The 17,562-nt window shown below is 43.6% G+C and overlaps 1 long non-coding RNA gene across 1 annotated transcript in view; it reads right to left on the bottom strand.

Annotated features, from left to right (window-relative positions):
* Positions 1-422: 422 nt before the first annotated feature.
* Positions 423-17,562, bottom strand: part of LOC144681513 (uncharacterized) — a 37,217-nt gene continuing 20,077 nt past the window's right edge. Inside the window, exon 3 of the long non-coding RNA XR_013576790.1 lies at positions 423-1,128. This is a non-coding gene — a long non-coding RNA (uncharacterized LOC144681513). The remainder of the gene's footprint in view (positions 1,129-17,562) is intronic.

A 17,562-nucleotide genomic window follows, 5' to 3' on the forward strand; every position in this document is an offset into this window, starting at 1 on the left:
AAAAAAAAGAGACAATGAGCACTCCAGCAGAAAGCCAGTTTACCTTTTCATGTTCAAGAGCAAATGCTGATTATAAACCTCCCAGCTGTCTGAGTAATGGAAGAGAGTATTTGGCAGGTTTGTATGTTGGTTCCATTCAATTTGTGAATTAATGTGCAGCATGTCGTCACTGGAAGTCCCCACCAATGCTTGAGTTTGGGACTAGTTTTGACCAACTCTCCACCCCCCTCAGTCATATTGCCCCATTGATTTAAAATGTAATTAAGATATGTCAAATTTCTTTGTTACCAACTTCCATTTCAGTACAGATAAATTAGCTGCAACAAAACTACTCTTTGAAACCTAGTTCTCAGAATAACACACAAAGCTTCAACTCCGAGCCACATTGCAGATGGTGGAGGACGAGAAAAACATATTTTTTTGAAAAATATACTTTATTCATAAAATATCTGGAAGAACATTACAAAACATTTCAAAATCACCATCACAAAAGGTACAATCAGATTCAACTTTTACACATGGATCACGAGGTGCTTCAATACAATCAATGAATATTACAATCATTTCAATATGGTCATTACAGACAATCAGACAATGGTATTGGAGTTATCAACGTACATCATGTTGCACTCTGAGGTGTTTCAATACAATTATAATACAATTAGTATTCAATGCATACATTCATTGTAAGCTGTACAGCCCAAGGGGCTCTCAACAGTTCCCAGCCCCTCGTTGCATTATGGCAGAAAGGTCTTAGACAGCGACCTTTCCCCATTGCGCCTTTGCGGCGGCTGTCCCAAGCTTTAGTGCGTCCTTCAGCACGTAGTCCTGGACCTTGGAATGTGCCAGTCTGCAACACTCGGTCAGGGACAACCCTTTGCGCTGGAATACCAACAAGTTTCGGGCAGACCAAAGAGCTTCTTGATGAAGAGTTGATGATCCTCCAGCTGCAGTTGATGTTTGTCTCAGTGCGTGTCCCTGGGAACAGCCCGTAGAGCACAGAGTCCTGTGTCACAGAACTGCTCGGGATGAACCTCGACAGAAACCACTGCATCCATCTCCAGACCTTCTTTGCAAAGGCACAATCCACAAGGAGGTGAACAACGGTCTCGTCCCCACCACAGCCACCTCGACAAAAAAAATATTTTTTTTTTTTTTGTAAAAATATACTTTATTCATAAAAAATCTTCAATCACATTCAAAACCATTTCAAAAACAACATTACAAGGGTACAATCCAGGTTAAACTTTTACAAAATGTATCACCAGGTGCATCAGTACAAACAATATTACAATCATTTACAGCCTTTCATTTTGATCTGTATAGCCCGAGGGGCTCTAAACAGTTCCCAGTCTCTCGGTGCGCTGTGGTAGAGAGGTCTTAGACAGCGACCCTTCCCCATTGCGCCTTTGCGGCAGCTGCCCCAAGCTTTAGTGCGTCCCTCAGCACGTAGTCCTGGACTTTGGATTGTGCCAGTCCGCAACAATCGGTCGGGGACAACTCTTTGTGCTGGAAGACCAACAAGTTTCGGGCAGACCAAAGCGCGTCTTTCACCGAGTTGATGATCCTCCAGCTGCAGTCGATGTTTGTCTCGGTGTGTGTCCCTGGGAACAGCCCGTAGAGCACAGAGTCCTGTGTCACAGAACTGCTCGGGATGAACCTCGACAGCAACCACTGCATCTCTCTCCAGACTTTCTTTGCAAAGGCACAATCCACAAGGAGGTGAACAACGGTCTCTTCCCCACCACAGCCACCTCGAGGGCAACGTGCAGAGGGGGTGAGACTCCTGGCGTGTAGGAAGGATCTGACGGGGAGGGCCTTTCTCACCACCAGCCAAGCTACGTCTTGGTGCTTGTTGGAAAGTTCTGGCGATGAGGCATTCTGCCAAATGACTTTGACAGTCTGCTCGGGGAACCATCCCACAGGGTCCACCCTCTCCTTTTCCCTCAGGGCCTCTAGGACGTTACGTGCTGACCACTGCCTGATGGACTTGTGGTCAAAGGTGTTTTTCTGCATAAATTTTTCCACCAGGGACAGGTGGTACGGCACGGTCCAACTACTTGGAGCGTTCTGCGGCAGCGTGGCCAGACCCATCCTTCGCAACACCGGGGACAGGTAGAACCTCAGCACGTAGTGACACTTGGTGTTTGCGTACTGAGGGTCTACGCACCGCTTGATGCAGCCACACACAAAGGTGGCCATCAGTATGAGGGCGATGTTGGGCACGTTTTTTCCCCCTTTATCTAGAGGCTTGTACATCGCGTCCCTGCAGACACGATCCATTTTCGACCTCCAGATAAAGCGGAAGATGGCTCGAGTGATCGCCATCGCGCAGGAGTGTGGAATGGGCCAGACCTGCGCCACGTACAGCAACAGCGAGAGTACCTCACACCTGATGACCAGGTTCTTACCCGCAATGGAGAGGGAGCGTCGCTCCCACATGCCCAGTTTCCTTTTCACCATAGCCACTCGCTCCTTCCAGTTTCTAACGCATGCCCCGGTCCCTCCGAACCATATCCCCAGCACCTTCAGGCCGTCAGCCCTGACAGTGAAGGGGACAAAGGATCGGTCAGCCCAGTTCCCAAAGAACATACTTGTTCAATCTGTAGCAGCCAAAGCAGTCAAATGGAGGAAGTGACTGCCCTGTCCATCAAATTCAAAGCACATGTTGGTCATCTTGGCCTCCAATTCAACGCCAGTTTGGCTGTATTAGAAAGACAAAATGTAGGACTGGTTACCAGGTAGTTTTTCACAAATTGATTGATCAAGACATTCCATAGTACAATTTCAGTTCGTTATAAACCAACATGCAGATTTCTCAATGTCAGCCTGCTAACTTGAGTGGCTGAAATCCATTTTAGATACTTCATCTTATTGTCTATACTCAACGGTGGCCAGTGTTTCCCTGGAAGTAATTTCTCTGATTTGCTGATTGGATTTGTATAAAGACTGATTTTAGTTTCTCTTCCCCTTAGTTCTTGTAACTGTTAACCTAATTAAAGAGATTGAACATAAAAGGAGGGGAAGCTGAAGAAGAGCGGCCAGCCTGTGAGCAGCCAGTGGGCAAGTGGCCCAGTGAAGGAGTGGAGCTTTGAGGCTTTGGCTCGAGAGGCTTAGGCGAGCAGAGGTTGAGTACGAGCTTGCTCCCAGTGGGGTAAAGTCCTTTTAAGTAAATTAGGAGTAGTTAATGGAGGCAGCAGTTGGGGCAGTCGAGTGCTCCGAATGCAGCATGTGGGAAGTCAGGGACAGCACAATTGTCCCTGATGACTACACCTGCAAAAGGTGCATCCAGCTGCAGCTCCTGAGAAGCCGAGTTAGGGAACTGGAGCTGGAGCTGGATGAACTTCGGATCATTCGGGAGGCAGAGGCAGTAATAGACAGGAGTTTCAGGGAGACAGTCACCCCTAAAAGTCAGGAGGCAGGCAGCTGGGTGAATGTCAGGAGAGGGAAGGGGAATAGACAGAAAGAGCAGAGCACCCCTGTGGCAGTTCCCATCAACAATAGGTATACCGTTTTGGATACTGTTGGTGGGGACGACCTACCAGGGACAAGTTGTAGTGGTCGCGTCTCTGGCACCGAGGCTGGACCCTCAGCTCAGAAAGGAGGGAGGGAAAAGAGGAGAGCAGTAGTGATAGGGGATTCGATAGTTAGGGGGGGCAGATAGGAGGTTCTGTGGGAGAGATCGAGAATCCTGGATGGTCTGTTGCCTCCCTGGTGCCAGGGTCCGCGATATCTCTGATCGAGTTCTCAGTATTCTCAGGAGGGAGGGTGAGCAGCCAGATGTCGTGGTCCATGTAGGGACCAATGACGTGGATAGGAAGGAGGAGGAGGCCCTGCAAAGAGAGTTTAGGGAGTTAGGTGCAAAGTTGAAGGACAGGACCTCCAGGGTTACGATCTCAGGAGTGCTACCTGTGCCACGTGCTAGTGAGGCTAGAAATAGGAGAATAATACAGCTAAATACGTGGCTAAGGAGATGGTGCAGGAGGGAGGGCTTCATGTTTCTTGACAATTGGGCTCTGTTCCAGGGAAGGTGGGACCTGTTCCGACGGGATGGTTTGCACCTGAACTGGAGGGGGACTAACATCCTTGTGGGTAGGTTTGCTAGTGCTGCTCCGGGGCGTTTAAACTAGATTTGCAGGGGGAGGGGAACCAAAGTGTTAGAGCAGATAGTGAGGTGGAGGAGGATAAAGGTCAAGAGAGGAATGCATGTATAGACAGAAATCAAGGGTCCATACGTGATAGAAATGTTCTCAGGTGCATCTATTTCAATGCAAGGAGTATTGTCGGAAAGACAGATGAGCTTAGGGCGTGGATTGGCACGTGGGATTACAACATTATTGCTATTAGTGAGACTTGGTTGCAGGAGGGGCAGGACTGGCAGCTCAATGTTCCGGGGTTCCGTTGTTTCAGACGTGATAGAGGGGGAGGGATGAAAGGGGGAGGAGGGGCATTACTAGTCAGGGAAAATATCACAGCTGTGCGTAAGCAGGACAGCCTGGGGGGCTCGTCTACAGAGGCCATATGGGTGGAGCTGAGGAATGGGAAAGGTGTGACCACACTAATAGGGTTGTATTATAGACCGCCCAATAGTCAGAGAGAATTGGAGGAGCAAATCTGTAGAGAGATAGCAGACCGATGTAAGAAACAGAAAGTTGTGATAGTAGGAGATTTTAACTTTCCACATATTGACTGGGACTCCCATACTGTAAAAGGGCTGGATGGCTTGGAGTTTGTCAAATATGTTCGGGAAAGTTTTCTAAATCAATATATAGAGGTATCAATGAGAGAGGATGCAATACTTGATCTCCTATTAGGGAACCAGACAGGTCAGGTGACAGAAGTATGTGTAGGTGAACATTTTGGGTCCAGTGACCACAATGTCATTAGTTTTAAGCTAATTATGGATAAGGATAGGTCTGGTCCTTGAGATTCTAAATTGGAGAAAGGCCAATTTTGTGGAAATGAGAAAGGATCTAGGAAGAGTGGATTGGCATAAGTTGTTTTCTGGCAAGGATGTGTTCAGTAAGTGGAAGGCATTCAAAGGTGAAATTTTGAGAGTGCAGAGTTTGCATGTTCCTGTCAGGATTAAAGGCAAAGTTAACAGGCATAGGGAACCTTGGTTTTCAAGGGATATTGGCGATCTGGTTAAGAAGGAGAGAGAGGTGTATAGCAGGTATAGGTAACAAGAAGCAAATGAGGTGCTTGTAGAGTATAGAAGATGTAAGAAAATACTAAAAATGGAAATCAGGAAGGCAAAAAGAAGACATGAGGTTGCTTTGGCAGATAATGTGAAGGTAAACCCGAAGGTTTTCTACAAGTATATTAAGAGTAAAAGTATAGTAAGGGACACAATTGGTCCCCTTGAAGATCAGAGTGGCCATCTATGTGTGGAGCCTCACGAGATGGGGAAGATCTTAAACAGTTTTTTTGCATCAGTAGTTACTCAGGAAACTGGCATAGTGTATAAGGAAGGAAGGGAAACAAGCAGTAGTGTCATGGAACATATAGGGATTAAAGAGGAGGAGGTGCTTGCTGCCTTACAGCGAATAAAGATAGATAAATCCCCCGGGCCTGACATGATATTCCCTCGGACCTTGAGGGAGACTAGTGTAGAAATTGCAGGGGCCCTGGCAGAAATATTTAAAATGTCCTTAGCCACTGGTGAGGTGCCGGAGGATTGGAGGGTAGCTCATGTTGTTCCGTTGTTTAAAAAAGGCTCCAAAAGTAAACCAGGTAATTACAGGCCAGTGAGCCTGACGTCAGTAGTAGGTAAATTATTGGAAGGTGTTCTGAGAGATCGGATATATAATTATTTGGACAGCCAAGGGCTGATTAAAGATAGCATGGCTTTGTGCGTGGTAGGTCGTGTTTAACGAACCTTGTAGAGTTTTTCGAGGAGTTTGCCAAGAAAGTAGATGAAGGAAAGGCTGTGGATATTGTCTGCATGGACTTTAGTAAGGCCTTTGACAAGGTCTCACATGGGAGGTTAGTTCAGAAGGTTCAGACACTTCGTATCCATGGAGAGGTTGTAAACTGGATTCGAAATTGGCTGTGTGGGAGAAGACAGAGAGTGGTAGTGGATGATTGCTTCTCAGACTGGAGGTCTGTGACTAGTGGTGTGCCTCAGGGATCTGTACTGGGACCATTGTTGTTTGTTGTCTATATCAATGATTTGGATGATAATGTGGTGAATTGGATCAGCAAGTTTACTGATGACACTAAGATTGGAGGCGTTGTGGACAGCAAGGAAGGCTTTCAAAGCTTGCAGAGAGATCTGGACCAATTGGAAAAATGGGCCAGAAAATGGCAGATGGAATTTAATGCGGAAAAGTGTGAGGTGTTACATTTTGGAAGGTCAAACCAAGGTAGGACATACACAGTAAATGGTAGGGCACTGAGGAGTGTGGAGGAACAAAGGGATCTGGGAGTTCAGATACATAATTCCCTGAAAGTGGCGTCACAGGTAGACAAGGTTGTAAAGAAAGCTTTTGGCATACTGGCCTTCATAAATCAAAGTATTGAGTATAGGAGTTGGGATGTTATGGTGAGGTTGTATAAGACATTGGTGAGGCCAACTTTGGAGTATTGTGTGCAGTTCTGGTCGCCTAACTACAGGAAGGATATCAGTAAGATTGAGAGAGTGCAGAGAAGACTTACTAGGATGTTGCCGGGTCTTAAGGAGTTGAGTTACAGGGAAAAATTAAACAGGTTAGGACTTTATTCCTTGGAGCGTAGAGGAATGAGGGGAGATTTGATAGAAGTTTACAAAATTGTGAGGGGTATAGACAGAGTAAATGCGAGTAGGCTCTTTCCACTTAGATTAGGAGAAATAGACAAGAGAGGACATGGCTTTAGGGTGAAAGGGGAAAGGTTTAGGGGGAACATTAGGGGGAACTTCTTCACTCACAGAGTGGTGAGAGTGTGGAACGAGCTACTATCTGACGTGGTAAATGCGGGCTCACTCTTAAGTTTTAAGAATAAATTAGATAGATACATGGATGGGAGAAGTCTGGAGGGTTATGGACTAGAGGCAGGTCAATGGGACTAGCGGAATAATATTTCGGCACAGACTAGAAGGGCCGAATGGTCTGTTTTCTGTGCTGTAGTGTTCTATGGTTCTAGTAATGTAATAGTAGTTAAATATCATTTGATACAATATATAATTCAGCACTTTGAAGTACTAAGGGTGGCATCCATTTTATGGAAGAATTTCTCTACCTTTTTTCCCTTATGTAACTTGTGCATAAACCAGAACTTTCCTGCTTGGATACAATGAGGAAAGCTGCCATATCATTTAGTTAATTTTTGGTTGCACTTGTCACCACCTCCCACTGACCAAACCATTTCCAATCCCATCATCAAAATCATGATGATTGGCTCAGTGCTGTAAAATTGTGGCCAATGAACCTATGCACTGAGGCTATGTTCATTATGGAGAACTGATTGTAGAAAAGAATCACATTGTTAGGAGGCGCCATTATCTGCAAACATGAGCAGTCAACAGGCCCAGCGCCTGCTTATCTAAGGGGTAAGGACTGATAAACTACAAGCATAACAAGGGTATTTCAATAAGTTTCCAAAAAGGCTATTGAAGTAAATCATATACATAGAACAAAGACAGTTGAATGTGTTCAGGGAAAAAATATGGTGAGCAAAGACAGTGGTGTTATGACTGATGCAGTTGGTAAAGCAGAGGAGTTATTTAAAAAACCCCAGAGGGAAACTTAAAATTATAGGTTATGACAGTTGTTTAAAAAGCTATGTTTGAGATGCGACTCAAAATTCAGGAATCAGACCACTAGTTTGAGGTTTTACATTAAACTAAGTGAAACATTTTATTAATTTACACAGGTTATGTATATTACTATCACAACTTTAAATTCCCAAACTAATCTCCATTAAGGCAACAGCAACTCAGACTTAACTAGACACCAGGCAAAGCATTTTCACCTTACAAATTCAAAATTAGGTTCTTTTCGCTTTAGTTCCTTGCAGACAGTGGTAGGCTTACAGGCTTTGATCTTACATTGCCTCTGCCCTGCACACCTGAAAACTGCTGAAGTTATACCTATCACTCCCATTGAATGTTAATTCTCATTGTATCAACAGCCTCTGAATGAAACCCCTAACAATAAAATCTCCTTTCATAGTACCAACTTTTCATACTACCAATAATATAAAACATATGGCTTGGTACCTGCTAGATAGAAGTCAAGTTTTCACCCCACTTGAATGCTCTATTCAAAAAAAAATGCAAATGCATGCTCTCTTACATATCAAAACTAGTACACAAAGCACCCAGACTAGCTGGCTTTAATCTAATTAAGACACACCCACAGACTAAACCTCTAAAGAAAAAATGTTTTCCAATAATAATATATACCTCAGCTTCATGACAAGTGGGCTTGTCAAAACAGTGAAGTGTTTCAAGCCTAGGCTTATTCCTGTTCTGAAAAATGTTTGGCATGAATGAGGTAGCAGCATTTAAAATTGTGCATGATTAATTTTGGTAACGATTATGTTATGATCCCTGTAGAGACTGATGACTTAAAATTGAATTTGTGGTTAGTAGCTGAAAAAGGGTAACAATAAGATTGCACAGTTTAAGACTTATAGTATAACAAACACACTGAAAGCACCATTGACTAACACTAAAGTATAAGTTGCATATAAAAATAAGCTACAGAACAGAAGTTTCCCCTTTACTTCTAGCACAATCAAAAAAGCCTACTTTACCAGGTATATGTTACGCTGTCCTTCAAGTAGACGTTCTTCAGGGACTGGTTCAAAGTGATTCTTAGCTCCTGAGGGTTTACTTTTGTTCTTAACCTGTCTCAGCTTGGTATAACTTAATCCCAGAACTGTCCTTCATGGAGAGAATTTTCCTGGAGATTCTCTCTAGCACAAGCTGGGTGCATCTTCTAACAGTTTTAACTCCTCACAAATTTGGTCTTTTCAATCCAAGTGAGTTCTCATCTTCATTCCTATGCAATGAATCAGAGACTTTTGGCCTCCAGCTGCTCTTGCCCAGATCCAAGCAAACTAACTTGTGCGTGATATTTTGGGAAAGCCTGTAACCCGATCAAACGATGGCTTCCTCTACACCCTTCCCCTCTCAAGGCCCCATTTTCATAGCAATAGAAATCACAGGGGCTTTGTACCCAAGTAGAAATGCAGATTGGTTATTCTTTAGATGCCGACTCTATTCAATCCTGGAATCAAGTGGACAGTTTAAAGTCTTAAGTGTTTACAACCTGACATTCTCAACATCTTCCTGGGATGTGAGTAGTCTTAACCACTAAACAGATGCTGCAGCCATTATCTCCAAGTGTGAAAACCTTACACCTTTTCAGCAAAATGATCTTGGGCCTTTTAATCTTTAACAGCCCCATCACCCAGGCCTGTTGTCAGGCATACTTGAGAACAGTTCACATGATCTCCTCCATTTTACCCAAAATTAAAGACAGTTCCAAATCATTACACTTATAGACATCATAATTATAACCATGTATTGGCCATTGCTAAATACCCTTAAAAGTGGCAGTGAGCCACTGCCTTGAACTATTACATACATCTGGTACGGGGACTGGCATAATGTTATTGGGAAGGGAGTTTCAGGGTTTTGATCCAGTGACAGTGAAGGAATGAGAAAGTTTCAATTCAGGATGATGTGTGGCTTGGAGGAGATGTTCCTGTGTATCTGCTGCCCTTGTCCTTCCTGGTGGTATAGGTTAAGAGTTTGGAAGGTGCTTTTGCAGGAGTCTCAGTAAGTTGCTGCAGTGCATCTTGCATATAGCTCACACTGCTACTATTGTGCATCAGTGGCAGTGAGGGTTCGAGTTGGTGGATGGGGTGCCAATCAAGTGGACTGTTTTGTCCTGAATGGTGTTGAGCTTCTTGAGTGGTCCTGAAGCTGCAATCATCCAGAAAAGTGGAATGTATTCCATCACGCTCCTGAATTGGGCCTTGTAGATGGTGGCTGATTCCCCCACTAAATCCTGGGGGTTACCATTGACCAGAAATTGAACTGGACTAGCCATACAAATATTGTGGCTACAAGAGCCCATCAGTGGCTAGGAATCCTGCAGCAAATAACTCACCTGACTCCTCAAAGCCTGTCCACCATCTACAAGGCACAAGTCAGGAGTGTGATGGAATACTCTCCACTTGTCTGGTTGAGTGCAGCTCCAGCAACACTCAAGCTTGACACCATCCAGGACACAGCAGCCCACTTGATTGGCACCCCATCCACAACCAACCATTCATTCCCTCCACCTCCAGCGCACAGTGGCAGCAGTGTGTACCATCTACAAGATGCAGTGCAGGAACCTAAACCTCCTTGGGCAGCACCTTCCAAACCCACAACCATGACTATTTAGAAGGACAAGAGCTGCAGATGTATGGATACACCACCAACTGGAAGTTCCCCTCGAAGCTGCGCACCATCCAGACTTGGAAATATATCGCCGTTCCTTCACTGTCACTGGGTGAAAATCCTGGAATTCCCTCCCTAACAGCACTGTGGGCATACCTACACCACATGGACTGCAGCAGTTCAAGAAGGCAGCTCACCACCACCTTCTCAAGGGCAATTAGGGATGGGCAATAAATGCTGGCCTTGCCAGCAACACTGGCTTTAAAATATATCCTGGGACTGAGATGACTGGCCACCACAACCATCTTCCTTTGTGCTGGATATGACTCCAGCCAGTGGAGAGCTCCCGCCCCCCCCACCCCCAAATTCCCATTGACTTATTTTGCCAGGGCTTCTTAATCCACCCTTGGTCAAATGCTTCCTTGATCTCAAGGGCAGTCACTCAACTCACCTCTGGAGTTCAGCTCTTTTGTCCATGTTTGGACCAACGCTTTAGTGAAGTCTGGACCGAATGGCCCTGGTGGAACCCAGTGAGCAGGTTATTGCTGAATAAGCGCTGCTTGATAGTGCAGTCGACAATCCCTTGTATCACTTTACAGATGTGGTGGTAATTGGCCGGATTGGACTTGTCCTGCTTTTTGCAGACAGGGCATACTTGGGCAATTTTCCACATTGTCAGGTAGACGCAATTGTTGTAGCTATATTGGAACAGCTTTGCTGGGGGCGCAGCTAATTCTGGCGTACACATCTTCAGTACTTTTGCCGGAATGTTGTCAGGACCCATAGCCTTTGCAGTGTTCAGTTCCTCCAGCTGTTTCTTGATATCATGTGGAGTGAACTGAATTAGCTGAAGATTGGCATCTGTGATGCTGGGGACCCCCGGAGGAGGCAGAGACGGATCATCCACTCCGCACTCCTGGCTGAAGATTGTTACAAATGCTTTAGCTTTGACTTTTGCACTGATGTGCTGTGCTCCCTCATTACTGAGGATAGGGATATTTGTGGAGCTTCCTCCTCCAGAGAGTTTAATTGTCCACCACCATTCACAACAGGATGTGGCAGGACCACAGAGCTCAGATCTCATCCATTGGTGGTGATATCATTTAGCTCGATCATATGTTGTTTGGCATGCAAGTTGTCTTGTGTTGTAGCTTCACCAGGTCAACTTTTTTTAAAAAAAAGTATGCCTGGTGCTGCTCCCCAGCTTAAAAGCAAAACACTACAGATGCTGGAAATCTGAAGCAATAAAACAGAAAATGCTGGAAAAACTTAGCAGGTCTAGCAACATCTGTGGAGAGAGAAACAATAAATGTATGAGTCCATATGACCCTTCTTCAGAGCTGAAGAGAAGTAGAAAGTGATGAAATTTATACTGTTTAAGGGGGTGGGGGGATGGGGCAGGTGGAGCTGGAAAGAAGGCCAGCGATAGGTGGGGACAAAGGAGTGATTGACAAAGATGTCATAGACAAAGGGAGTGTTGATGGTTGTGGTTAGTGCTAAAAAAGGTGCTAATAATGGCATGAACGGTAAGAAAGCAGAATTATAGCAGAACAAGGGTAGCATTGTGTGAAAGAACAACATGGAACAAGTTACAGATGGTTCTGTTGGGGATGGGATGGGGAAAGACGGTGGTGGTGGGGCAAAAAATGGGATAATAAAATGGGGATAAATTAATAAAACAAAGTAAACTGGAGGAACATCACCTCATCTTCCGATTTAGGCACCTTAGAGCCTTCTGGCCTTAACATGGAGTTCAACAACTTCAGACCATGAACACTCTCCTCCATCCTCACTGTCTTTCTACATTAATTTTTATTTTTTATCCACTTATTTTTGTTCATTTATCCATGGTTTTATCCCTTTTATTCCATTTTCTATCCTTTTCCCCCCACCACTGCCCCCTCCCCCCAAAGGGCCATCTGTTACCTGTTCCATGTTGTTCTTTCACACAATGTTATCCTTGTTCTGCTATAATCACATTCTGCTTTCTTACTTTTATGCCACTTAACAGTTTTTAAAGCACTAACCACTACTATCAACGCTCCCTTTGTCCTTCAGTTCATGACATCTTTGTCAATTCCACCTATTGTTGGCCTTTTATCAGCTCCGCCTACACCACCCCGCCTTAAACAGTATAAATTTCACCACATTTCCACTTCTCTTCAGCTCTGAAGGGTCATACAGCCTCGAAATATTAACTGTTTCTCTCCCCACAGATGCTGCCAGACCTGAGAAGTTTTTCCAGCATTTTCTGTTTTTGATCCCCAGCTTGATGGTAATGGTAGAGCAGGGATATAGCAGGCATGAGGTTACAGATTGTGGCTGAATACAATTCTGCTGATGGCCCACAGCACCTTGTTGATGCCCATTTTGAGCTGCCACATTGGTTTTGGATCCATCCCATTTAGCACGGTGGTCATGCCGCCACACAACACATTGAAGGGTATCCTCAGCATGAAGACGGAACTTAGTCTTCACAAGGAGAATATCCATCTGGAAGATTGGCATGTGAAGCATCACTAAAAATGACCAACCTCATATCTTCTGGTTCACCCAAAGCTGGAAACTGGAGTGTGCATTTCTCTGAATTTAATTTCTTTAATGTTTTTTATTTACTCTCAGAACTTCAACTGTAGCATTTTATCATCACAGTACTCAGCTCCAACATGTCATTACTTAGCATCAGGTCTAGTCTGAGTGCACAACCAGTTCAACTGCCCTATCAAACTTCAGAAAAAAAAGGATCCTGCATCCAAGGAAGAAACAGACCAATTGAGAAGATCTGACCTGATTTATTGGGATACAATTGACATCCAAATAAGATTGTTGGTTCAATGCCACTCGAATTGTTCTGCTTAATGTATAAACCTATGTATTTAAAGGCCCCTGAAGCCTGACTTCCAACCTTGAATTCCTTCTTTATTTTCTCAATTACCCATTGCTCAAATGCTACAGAACCTCCCCACAGAAAATCATTAACATGCATGATAAAGACTCCTGCAGGTTTCTCCTTGTGAAAGCAGTAGAACATTGCAGGGTCTGCCATTAACTGAATGTACCGAATTTTCAAAAGGGCACCCATCATGGAAAAATACCACGCTTTTTGACACATCATTCAATCCATAAATACACTTGTTCAATTTCCACAGCTTTCCTTCTATATTGCCATCTTCTTTAGCTGGTTTCAATAAAAAAAGACTTCCTTTTGAAATTTCTCACTCCGCAAAAACGCAGCCTTTATGTGAATCGATTTGCACGCCCAGGAATATGATGCCAAAGTAGCCAAAAAGATAATCAAGCGCACTTTCCCTGCAGTAGGGGAGTCCAACCTGACATCTTGATCACCAAATCCTTCTTCAAAACCTCAGGCTCCTAGTCTCGCTTTAGCCTTGTACATGCCATCAGGAAGTACCTTTTCTGTACCGAGCCACCTGTGTGATAAGGCTGGCTGTCCCTGTCAGGTATTTCAGTATATACCTCAAATTCTTTCCAACTCTGTCTGGCTTCCATTATCAGCTTATTTTCCAATTTATTAGCTACTTACACCTCTCAGTAATAAGGATTTCTGATTCTGTTGATATTCCTAGCTTGTTCTGTAGTCCTCGTTCTTGTCAAGCTACAACCTCTACTCACATTCCTCTCTTTCTGAACTACTGCTATGTGATCTTTCCTGTATGTGAGCAGAATCCCTTTCACAAGTCCATGATCTTTTCCTGAGGTCACAACCACTGTCTGGTTTGCTGTCAGAACTCCTACTGTGCTTTTGGGCTTCCACATCTTTACCTCGGTTTGTCAATCCATGGGTCTTATCTCCGGTCCTTCACCCTGCACATTTAGCCAATGTTTGTGTTTATCGGTGGCCTTTCCTGCTCTCCCTAGGATGGTGGCATCCCTCCACACACTGGCCTCTTCTAGCATGTATGGTACCTTTGTTCCTAATTTGGGTAGTTGCCCTTTTGGGCAAATAACCTTATTCTCTGCTTCAGTGTTACTTTGTTCATAGTCAGCCAACCCTCTATCTGTAGTCTGCTCCTCAAAACTGCCATGTGAATCTGTGTGGTGCATGATGCCTCATCACTTTCTATATCATGTTCAAAACCTGCAAAGGTATAGGCAGTGCCAATTAACCTCAAAGAATGAACCCTAACAGTTTGTACCCTGTGTTGTACAGTCACTACTTTTCCATCACTTTGCTAGGGCCTTTCCACTCTCTTTTGTAATACACCATGTATCCTTGTCTAAACTGTATTCTCAATGGTCTTACATGGTGCTGTAAGGCTCACCAAATTTTCTCCAAAACCTCAGCTTTAATGAAAGCTTTTTTTGCCTGCATGCAAAGCATTCAGATGAGCAGAAAAACCCAGACCTAATGTTAGTCCTTTCTAGAGTAGGGGGAACATCTAATAGCACCAAAGGTAACTTCAGATTCCTTCCATACACCAATTGGTATGGACTGTATCCCCCAACCATTTGCAAAGAGTTCTTTGCATGGACTACCCATGCCAGTGCCATTTGCAATCTGGTTGATCAGCCAATATTATTTGTAACATGTTGTCTATCACTGCATGATTCCTCTTGCACAGGCCATGACTGAACAGGCTCGGACACAGTGTGCATAACTATGATATTCAAATTTTCCACACGTCTTGAAATTCCTCACCATTATCCGTCAAGACTTTTGTTGGTGTTCCTAATCCTGTTCCCACCCATTTCTCCATGACCTTATCGACAATGGTCCATTTGTTCTTACCATTTATTACAGTGGATAGGCAAAATCTGGTTGCTGTTTCTATCAAGTCTAGCAAAACCCTATCCTTGTCCCATATTCAAGTTGATTGCCACTGCAATTGGCTTGTGGCAAGCTCACGTGGTGGTGTATTTTGATGTTTAATGCAAATTTTACACTGAGTCTTGATTAGCTCACTAAGAGCGTTGTATCCTTTATCAACCGCTCCAGCATCTGGCAGCAGAGCTTTCAGTTTTTTATGGCGCCAGATGTGCAAACTGTTTATACAACTTCCAAATAATCTTTGTCCACCAAATTCATATTCCCGGAATTTAACAAAACTTCATGAATTTTTGGATGAGAAATATCTGGCTTCCTTAGTGGCAGGCAGCAATGACCTGACCACATAAAATGTAGATCCACATTTCCCCCCACCCCACCCAAACACAACTGCTCCATCATTCTTCATGTTCAGCATCATCTGAGCCTTTTTCCCATCAAGGATGGATTTAACAATAGAGGTATCTCACTAGAGACAATGTCAGTACGGATGTGCAGACTGATCCCTGCCATCCTGCAAGGGAGGACTACCCTTTTGGAAGACGTTAGCATTTTATCGTCTCCAAACTTGAAGGTAGAGCTTTCATATTCCTTGACCATTCTGCTGGTCTGTCTGAGACTCTCCAGGTAACAGTTAAGCCAATCCATCTCACACACCATGGAAGTGCAATCACTGTTCAGAACTGTAAAGTTGAATGAATTGACCATCAAGATATTCATCAAACTCAGTGACCAACACAATTCCATCATAGCAGTCACCATCATCACTATTAGCCTCAGAAGAATCCATGTCATGGATTACTTAAAAAAACCATATAATTCTCACTGTAGGTAACTCATTGCATAAAGATATAGAGAATCACACTGATTAGTCATTCCCTGTGCCTTTTTCAGGTTCGAACACCTGCAGTAACCACCCCAGACCTGCTTTTTGCTGTGACTCTCAAAATTAGCTAAAGTTACATTTTCAGACCACCTATCAATGACCCAGTCTTTGTACTGGAATATTCATCTAATATTTGGTCAGTCTCAAAATTCAGCCATTATAGAATCCCCCATCCTTCATTCCATGGCAAAGTTGTTCATATTTGCAAAGAAAGTGGCTGGGAATAACTGTTTTTCCAAAGAGCAGCAGCCATTGGTCTTAGAGAGAGTCTTACCCACAGAATTGAACCCATCAATACTAAAAGTCCATCTACACAAGAGATACATGCACAATCAAGTAACTTAAATGTCAATACAGACTCTAGGATTTCAAGTTCAAATCTCTTTTACAACTTATCAAAGCCCATAATATATTCCTCCATAGACAGATCATCTGTTTTCTTAAATCTATCAAAGGTTGACCATGGCTCATATGCTTCCAATAAATCATCCTTTTTTTTGTAAAACTTATCCAAAAATTGTAACAAAAGGTCCAATCCCTCTTCATGATCCAAATCATCCACGTTCCATTCTGAAAATACTCTACTCCTAATCTCACTTTTTGCTGGAAGCCAAAGCCGCACCTTGCTTCATTCAGGGCAATGAAATAACCCAGGTCCACATCTCAACTTCAGATTTCCATTGCCGATATGGTTCTGTTTCCTAAAAATATTGGTAGATAGTCAAAGCCTGAAACTTTGCATCATCATTCTGTAACTTAAATTGTCAGCAGCAGTTTGCTTCTTCTATCCCTCAGAGGATGAAGACAGAAAACTTATTTTACGGCAACCAATCACCAAAACTGAATACTCATCCTCTGCTACCATGTTAACTCCAATAATTGAATATTAGGGAAGAATGTGTCTGAAGCTGGTCTTTTACCCCAAGCAGGTTTACACTTCAGCCAACTCCAGAACATGACCAGTTCCCTTTCCCACTGCAGTGTTACAGCTGTACCCATTTATGGGTGATCCAATGCCCATCATCTGCTTTAGCTCTTTTAAAGCTAACCAAATAAACCAAATTAGGGATAAAATAAACACAGCCCCTAAGTTAGGTTAGCTATAAAACCAAAGACAAAGTTTAAAGAAAACTTACAAACATCAAATCAAAATGTGATTGAGGGGGTCGATAAAGCACCCCAGTCCCCGCGATGCCCACCAGGCAAGGAAGGCCTCGACGATGCTGGCAGACACTGCGTGCTCCCTCTCCATCATCTGTTTTAACAATGCAATTGTCTTAACAATGTAATTACCAGACAACAGGATGATTGTTATTGGACCTTAACAGTGTAATTGCTGATACATTGACAGTAGGTGGTAATCAGTTGGAGATTTCCAACATTAAGAGCATCTGATTATACCAGCATCTGGAACTTGTGTTCTTTTTCCCCTTCTGGTGTTTGAGTTTATTATACAAAGGAAAATTGATCTAATTTTTAATGAACTGTATAATGTTTTCTCATTTATTTCCTTGC

Source organism: Cetorhinus maximus, chromosome 6, assembly GCF_964194155.1.
Source record: "Cetorhinus maximus chromosome 6, sCetMax3.hap1.1, whole genome shotgun sequence".
Classification (NCBI taxonomy): Eukaryota; Metazoa; Chordata; class Chondrichthyes; order Lamniformes; family Cetorhinidae; genus Cetorhinus; species Cetorhinus maximus.